The following is a 9,319-nucleotide window of genomic DNA, read 5'->3' as shown; positions in this document are numbered from 1 at the left end:
TACAGGAGGTTCATCAGGAACTTCTCATAGATTTCTTATCCCATTACATAATTGTAAAGGAAAGGTAAGAAGTTCGAATGGACAGAGGAGTGTGAGGCTAACATTGAGTAACTTAAGCAGTTTTTGACACATGTAGAAGTGTTACAGATTTCATATCCAAAAAAAGTGTTTGTGGGATGCACAGATGCTTGCAAGAGAGTACTTGGTGGAGTCCTTATGCAGAGTGGAAAAGCGGTATGCTATGAGTCCCGGAAACTAAACGAGCATGACCAAAACTACCCGACACATGATCTTTACTTAGCAGTGATCATACATGCATTGAATATGTTGAAACACTATCTTATTTATAGAAGGTTTGTACTGATGAGTAATCATATTGGGTTGAGGTATTTGATTGATCAGTCGAATCTGAATTCCAGGCAGGCTAGATGGTTGGCCACGATCAATGAGTTTCATTTCGAGATCAAGTACATCAAAGGTAAAGAGAAAAAGGTGGTAGATGCTCTCAAAAAAAAGGGTACAGGTACATCACTTGGAAACCATGAGTTCCTATGGGGTAGAATTATAGGGTATGATCTTGCAGGTAGGTTAGTAGGATGTTAGGTATATGGAGATTATGCACAGGTTGCAGCAAGGTACTGGTACAGGTACAGGTATATGTACAGTTGCAGGTATAGGTACATGTACAGGTGTAGGTGCACAGGGTATGGATTATTATCTTACAGCAGATGGATTGGTCAGGTTTTGAGACAATATATATGTACCGGATAACACTAAGCTCAAGAAGGTGATATTGAGGGAGTTTCATGCGAAAAATTATTCAAGTTATTGAGGTTATCAGAAGACACTGACAACAGTGAAGATATTTTACTATTGGTTGGATTTGAAGAGGGATGTAGTAGAGTTTATGGCAAGGTGTTTCGACTGTCAATGAGTGAAATTAGAGTGTAAACATCCAAGTGGACTGCTATAGTCGATTGTGATTCCATAATGGAAATGGGAGGTTATTTGGATCAATTTCATAAAAGGGTTGCCTAAGATAGTGAAACAACATGATTCCATCATGGTCATTGCGGACAGGTTAACAAAGGTTGCACAATTCATTCCTATCAAGTCTACGTTCTCAGCTAGTGATGTGGCACAAGCATTCATCAGAGATGTAGTTAGACTGCACGATGTTCCAAAGAAATTGTGTCAAACAAGGATGCAAAGTTCACTTCCAAGTTTTGGAAGGCGTTTTTTGTAGGTTTGGGCACAAAGTTAGCCTTCATCACAACTTATCATCTATAGACAAACAGAAATATAGAGAGGGTCAACATGATATTGAAGGACATGTTGAGGATGTATGTGATGCATTAGCAACAAAAGTGGGAAGAGTATCTTCCTTTCATAGAGTTCGCATACAACAACATCTATCAAGTTTCATTGAGGATGAGTCCTTTTGAGGCATTGTGTGGGAGTAGTTGTAACACTCCCATCAGTTGGAGTAATCTAGTTAGCAGGGTATTGTTTGGACTAGATATGTTGGCAGACATGGAATAGGAAATGCAAGTGATCAACAAGAATCTAAAGGAGTCACATGATAGGAAAAAGATTTATATAGATAGGAATAGGTTGTTTAAGGAGTTCTAGGTTGGGGAACAGGTGTACTTGCAAATCAAACTGAAGAAGAGCTCCTTCTGGGTTGGATCATGTGATAAGCTGGTACCACGATTTTGTGGACCCTTTAGTATTATTGAGAGGATTGCACCAATATCCTATCGACTTGCATTGCCTGTGACAGTGAAATTCCATGATGTTTTCCATGTATGTTTGCTTAAGAAGTATGTTAAGGATGTTGATCATGTGATTGGTTGGTTTGTATTGTAGGTTGAATAGGATGGATAATTCTCGCCAGAGCTTCAGTGTATATTGTAGAAAAAGGTGCTCATGCTCCGAAACCAAGCAATCGAGCAAGTTAAAGTGTAATGGAAGCACTTTGGGCCCAATGAAGCTACATGAGAGATGGCGGACTAGATGCGAGCTATGTATCCTTCGTTGTTTTCCAGTTGAGGCAAAGAGGCTTTGATATGGTGGTTTGGAATATGCTTTATAGTGGTCAGTATATGCATTATGGTGGTTGATATATGCTTTATTATGGTTTGGTATATGCTATATGATGTTTTGATATATGCTTAGATATGGTGTTTAGTATATGTTTTGATATATGTTTTGGTATATATTTATCATGATGTTTCTATATGTACATATCTGTATGGATGTAAATACCACCATGAGCTATGTTAGAAACCTCTAGTATGTGGTATGGGTTTCATGTTATTATGATTGTGTTGTCATGTTATTATGCTATCATGTGGTTATGTTATCATGATGTTATGATTTCATGTGGTTTGGCACTCAACAGGATGATCATTGTAAATACTGTAATGAGTTGTGTTATAAAGCTCCACTATGTCGTATGTTGTCATGTTGTCAAGATGTTTTTCTTTTGAGCATATATTTCATTATAAATACTGCATCGAGCTGTGTTATAAAGCTCCATGAGGAGTATGTCTTTTTTTAGAAGGTTTCTAAAGTATATGTGTGATTAAACACTGAGGACAGTGTCCCCAAAGGGGGAGGGTTCTATAACATCCCTAGTGAAAATTCCATGTAATAAAAGTTAAAATCAATAACCATGGTTGATGGGACACTTATTCCAAGCTAAATGTTGGGCAAGGCATCCTAGGGGGTATTCATTTGGTTGTTTATGGCTAAGGAAATTGGAAAAGGCAATGGCTAAGGCTTTGGTAAGGAAAAATGGAATTTTTGGCACATTTATTTATGAAAATAATGGAAATTAGGAGAAAAGGGAGGTGAAAGGTCACAGGTTGCATGTGAGGAGAAAAATGAAGGAAAATAATGGAAAATGAAGAAAATAGAGGCCTCATTCATAAAAAGTTTTTTGAGGACCAATTGTTAACTTTTTGTCAGTTTAAGCTTTTGTCACTTGATTTTTGGAGCTCTCTCATTATTCTCTCTCTCACTCATACTCTTGGACACTTAGAGTTTCTTGGGTCAATTTTGGCATTCGAGCAAGAAAAGAAAACAAGGGAAGAGGAAGCAAAGACCAAGTAGGGAAAGGTAGGATCAAGCAGTTATAGTAGGCTTCATTACAGTTATCAACTTGCATGTGCATTTTCCTTGCTATATTTGGCATGCATGGTGTTGCATGTGGTTATTTTCTACAATGGCATGGGTTTTCCTAGGTGTAATAGTGTTTTCACCCTAGCCTTGCCATTTCTAGATAGCCATGGTGTGAGGGGGTTCTCATGTCTTGGTTACGCTAGATTATTGGATGGATTTGAAGTTAAGTGGGGTGGAACTCTGAACGATAGAGAATATGGCCTAGTGGTCCCTGAACTGGACTGTGGATCACACTAAATCCACTTTCCTAGTGACCCGTCAACCAGAATGTGGGTTACGGTAAAGCTAGTATTTTGTTGCCTCGGTGGGCCTAGGAATCTTTGCCAGTGAATGGAAAGATATACAGTAAAGTTAAGAGGTGGATTTCTCTCCATTAGGCCTAGTAATATCGAGTTTGTGATATGTGGTAAAGCCTGGATATTGGGTCTTGGTTTAGCTAGTGATCTAGGTGTGGATTGCGGTAAAGGATGAGAGACTAGGAGACATGATAACTCCTCATGGTGTAAGTGGATAAATCCAGTGGCATCCATGATTGTTTGGCCTAATGATCGAGTGGAGATCACCGTAAAGCATTTTATGATGTGTTCATTATGTTTTCCTAGTGATCCTGGATGGATTATGGTAAATCATGGTTTCTATTAACGAGGGTGAGCTTGTTTAGCCTCAATGTGCCATAGTTGGTTCTTTTGGTTTGAGTTCCACATTCATGCTTGGAATATGGCATGGAGATGAATGGCTAAAGAGAGATTTGGCTAAACCATTCTATGGTTGGGTGGAACGTGGTAGTCCCATCTCTGATTGGTTTATTGCATTCATTAATAAGAAATTCATTCCCTTGAATTCCATGTGCAAATGTATTGATGTATATGTGGATTTTGATGGATGATATTTTTATGGTAATTATGTTTCTATTATTCTAGTTATATGTCTATTTTATGACAACAATGATGTATGGATCTCAGAATGTTTTTACCTGTAAATGAATAGATAGTGTATCTATGGCCTAATAGATGATAATGCAGAAAATGACATGAGGGAACAATGGTTCATAGTGATTCTTAGATAACTATGAGATCCCTACATTTAATTATGTTGTTTACATCAGTGGGTTACATGTTGATGATATGTTTGACTAAATTCTTGGCATGGCTAGTAGGGGTCTAGTTACGGTCTTGTTCATCTTATTTTTCTTGCATCATTGTTTCCCTGTATTTATAATGATTTCAAGTTGTCACTCGATTTTGAGGAGTGGCCTGGGATCTGGGCCTAATAAATGGTTTAAAGCTTGAGGTCTCTGGTAAAAAATTGACAATTTTGGTCTCTGGACGCTAGCAGGCAAGCCTCTGAGAGCGACTTTAGGTTGTTGTTTGCTTCCTTGCCCATAGCATGAGAAAGACTATGGCCTAAGAGATCCATAATAACATTGGGACCTAAGGAAAGGTTGTCTGAGTGGTGGACATGTCTCCTAAGGGTTCTATTGCTAATTTTGGATGATTATGTGTGATGTTTGTGTCGATTCCACTTCCTTAAGGTCACATAGGAGGTCGAATCTGATCATAATAGCCTCTCGTCTCATGTTTACCCCGGTTGGCATGATTACTTGGGTCAATGTTGAGGGAGGTTGCTACAATACAAATGAGTAGATTTAAATAATTGGCATTGGATTTAAATAATTGAAATGTTTAGCATATGATATATGTAACAAAAATATAATACCTTCCTTGCTACAGTAGTGATCACTTTTAGTTTGGGATTTATATAGTCTTTTGAAGAAATAAAAAATTGTTCCTAAGAATAAGTAAATTTGAGAAAGGCTTTGAAATGCTTCACTTTGTTGTAGAACTCACATTTAGTTTAGTATTTATATAATGTCTTGAAGAAACTAAAAATTGTTGTTAAGAAGAGGTAATTTTCTAAAAAGGTCAAATGCTTCACTTAGTAAATGGAGACAATATTCTTATGATCTACCAGATTAAATTTAAAACAAATTGACAATATCATATTTTATTAACCATTTATAGAAGTATATTTAAACATGCGTTATAACTATACAATACATATTTCACACCTACTTGCAATTCAAACACTTTGTATATTCACCTTGCACACACCATCACTACTAACAAATTTACTATACTAACAATTACAAGTAGAGTAATTGAGGCTTATATTTTACTTTGAAATTTTGCACACAAATATATGCTCACATAGTATAATTAGGAAATAATTAAGTAGCCGATCATCCACACATCGTTTCTTTTCTTGCAAGGGACAAACATCAGATAGTGTAATTAGAGGAATTGTCATAAAGGATCATGAACCACATATCCACATACTTGCAATTCAAATGCTTTGTACGTGCACTAGATTCACCTTGGACACACCATCACTACTAACCAATTTGATATACTAACCATTAGAAGTATAGCAATTGAGCCTTATATTTTACTTTGAAATTTTTCAGACAAACATATGCTCACATAGTATAATTAGAAAAGAAGTAAGTGGCCCCTCATCCACACATAATCTCTTTTCTTGCAGGGGATAAACATCACATAGTGTAATTAGGGGAATTGTATTAAAGGATCGTGATCCACATATCCACACACTTGTAATTCAAACACTTTGTATGTGCATGAGATTCACCTTGCACAAACCATCACTTCTAACTAGTTTGGTTTACTAACCGTTACAAGTAGAGTAATTGGTTATATTTTACAAACATATGTTCACATAGTATAATTAGGAAAGAAGTAAGTGGTCCATTATCCAAACATCATTTATTTTATTACAAGTAATGCACATCACTGTTTAATTAAGGGAATCGTAAAGTATCATCACATATCCACATCAATTCAGACTTTGTATGCTCACAATTTCACTTTCACACACATTCACCCCACATGCTAAATTAACTTAATTTTATATAAAGGGTTTTGTATAAAGGGTATCCTCTTTCCAAAATCTTTGTACCTAATTTATTTGAGTTTATATTGTGTTTCACATCCTAAGTGAAGAAAATAATTTCTAAAAACAATCTTAACTTGAACACACTAAATTCCCCACAAGGGCCATAAGATAATTTATAGTTTAGGCTAGGACCTTAGCAATAGACTGTACATTAGTCGTCATTGCTATTTTCATATTGAAACATAAAATTTATCTTTTAAGGAGATTAAAATCCTACATCATCTAGTGACAAATCTAATACATGGAGATAAACCCTTGAAGGGGTTAAGGGTTAAGTGGTGGATTATCATGGACCTTCCTGTTGTCTCTCAATACATGGTAGGGGTTTTGGGTCCAAAACTGATAACCAGAAGCTGAGATTCATCCATTCTCATTGGATGTAGGTAAATTAGTGGCCAAATCTGAGGGCATCTTTCCCTATAGGTTGAGGTGTAAGAGAAATTAGACTTGAGGTGATCTTGGTCAGGCTACTAGAAATGTCATTAGCTCTTTTGGGACATATCCCTAGTACGTTTGGATAATATAAACCTCTCCATACCTTGGTTGGAGTTTTGGATACTGGAAGCGTTGCCAATGAAATTTATGACGTCATCCATGTACCTTATTCTAAAATCCTCACAAGGCTCAGTTACTACTTGAGCGAAAGGACATTAGGTATTTTTAAGAATTTTTCGAATTATAGGGAAAATTGACCACTTATTTTTCACTTTGTCTTATGTATGTGATTCATTTGGTTTTCCTAAAGAAAATATATGTGTTCAGGTGTTCTTACAAATGAAACCGTCTTAGGTGTTGTGGATTTATTTCCTTTCTTTCCAACTATTTTAACTCTCAAAATATAATTCTTCTCATTAGTTACATGTTTCATAGGGATTATATCATCTTCAGGTGCCTCCTATATACAATTCAAATTATCATGAAAATTATTTTACCTTCCATATATCCTGAATTATTTTACCTTTCATCATATTTTGAATCAACTTTTTTGTTGACATAGGGACCAATACTTTTACTGACCTGCTTTCTTCTTTGACCCATCCTTCCCTGAGATCAAAATACTTTTATTTTCATGTTTCAACTTATAACCCTTGGTCCATGTGACTAGAACCCTAGGGTTTCCAAATTGATTATTATTGATTTAGGATGAATGCTTTTATCTTTTATCATATTCTACATCACCCTTTTTGTTGACATAAGGATGGATACCTTTCTTGGTGGGCTCTTCTTCGACCCATATTTCCCTGAGATTGAAACTATTTTATTTTCATCTTTCAACTTATAATCCTTGGTCCATGTCAACTTCTTCTACCTAGTTGCCAACTGTCAACTTGTTTTTCATTTAACTTTTCCCTAACATTTGTGACTAGAACCCTAGGGTTTGCAAATTGACTTTTGTTGAGGAAGGTGGAATGCTTCTACCTTTCATCATATTCTGAATCACCCTTTTTGTTGACACATGAACCAATACCTTTACTAGTGTGCTCTTCTTCATGCCATATTTCCATGATCTCAAAACCCTTTTCTTTTCATGTTTCAACTTATAACCCTTGGTGCATGTGAACTTTTTCTACCTAGTTTCCTACCATAAAATCATATCATGACCTTCCACCTATGGTGATTTCTAAAATAAATATGTGTATATTTACTATCCACTTGTCTTATGATGATGATTCACTTGAATTACAAGTATATTTTGTATTCCACTATGGAGAGATGGAAATTGCACAACCATATTAGGGAGAAGATGTGTCCCATCAAGTTGATCAATCAGATGACAATGAAGACGTGTCCTATGGACTTGATCAACCATTAGAGGAGCATGTGCCCTATCAAGCTGATCAATTGTAACTCAGGGAATAATATGTTCCATGTCAAGCTAATAAACCAATGGAGGAAGAAGATTTTCTATATCAATTTGATCAACCACTGGAAGAGCAAACTGCTTCCTCTCAAGTTGACAAGATAATAGGGAGTTGCAGTGGCTTGGAAAGGGGTGGACTGTTTGGAGAAAATTTGGATGCAAGAAAAATAGAGGAACTTAGGAAGCCTATCTCTACTCACACTATAAGAGACCATGTCAATAACATCATTCGATAACATTTTGAGGATCATTCAATTATTGAAAAACCTCAAATACTACATGGGTTGATTAAACATAAGAAACTAAAACATGCCATAAATCTTTTTTGGTTTCCAAGACGCTAAAAGAAAGAAGGCACATATGAATGTCACTGAAAATATATCAAAGGAATTCACTATGTTTGGAAAATAAAGAGTAATGCGCAGAGTAATTACAACTGCTATTGTTGCACCAATTACATTAAGACAACAAAATTTGGCAACATTGTCAAAATTGCTGCATGTCTCGAGAAAAACCTTCCACAAGCATAACAAATTTAGTGTTTGAGTGAATGAAAATGATGAATCTTCTTATTGGGATATTATCACCAGAAAAACCTACCAATACAAGCTTACAACAGGAACCAGAGCATTTATGGTAGAGTTTTGGGAGAGTTATTGATGTGTTATTCCAGATAGAAATCATGTCGTATGACATCACATAGTAAAAGTGAGTATGTGGAACACACTAAGAACATTGTAGAAATGACAGAAGTTGTATTGTTAGAGGAATTTCAGGAAAGAAATATCCATGTGAAGATATCCATAAGAAGGTTTTAGAAATGGAAGCCATGGTTTATTAGTCCTAGTACAGTGTGTGACACATGTTGCCGATATCATGTTGAATTTCAACTTAATTATGACAGTTTATGGGAGTTTTACAAGAATAACTGTCACGATGACCCCCCTCCTCCTACAATGGGTGATTTTGTTTCATCAATATTGTGCAGAAGGGAGACAAAAGAGTTTTATTATAATAAAATATGTATAGGTGGGAGAAGATGCACTGAATGTGGTGATTTGGAATTGTTCCATAGGAACTTTCTTATTGATCCCAACTAGTTTGGGTTGTCAGATGTCACTATCACATGGAAGAATTATGAGTATGTAATGGTAAATCAACCATATTCTTTAACTATGGTGCCTAAGAGGATCAATTATGTTGAGGATGAGATTCTTATTTCATAATTCATGGGGGTGTTTCAAAGATCGATATATAAATATATCAAACAATCACACAGGTCCAGGGCGTAAGCATATGAAT

Source organism: Pinus tabuliformis, chromosome 5_2 (genome assembly GCF_031772625.1).
Source record: "Pinus tabuliformis cultivar Carrire ecotype Pingquan chromosome 5_2, CPIR1, whole genome shotgun sequence".
Taxonomy (NCBI): Eukaryota; Viridiplantae; Streptophyta; class Pinopsida; order Pinales; family Pinaceae; genus Pinus; species Pinus tabuliformis.
Note: the sequence above shows the minus strand (reverse complement) of the source record.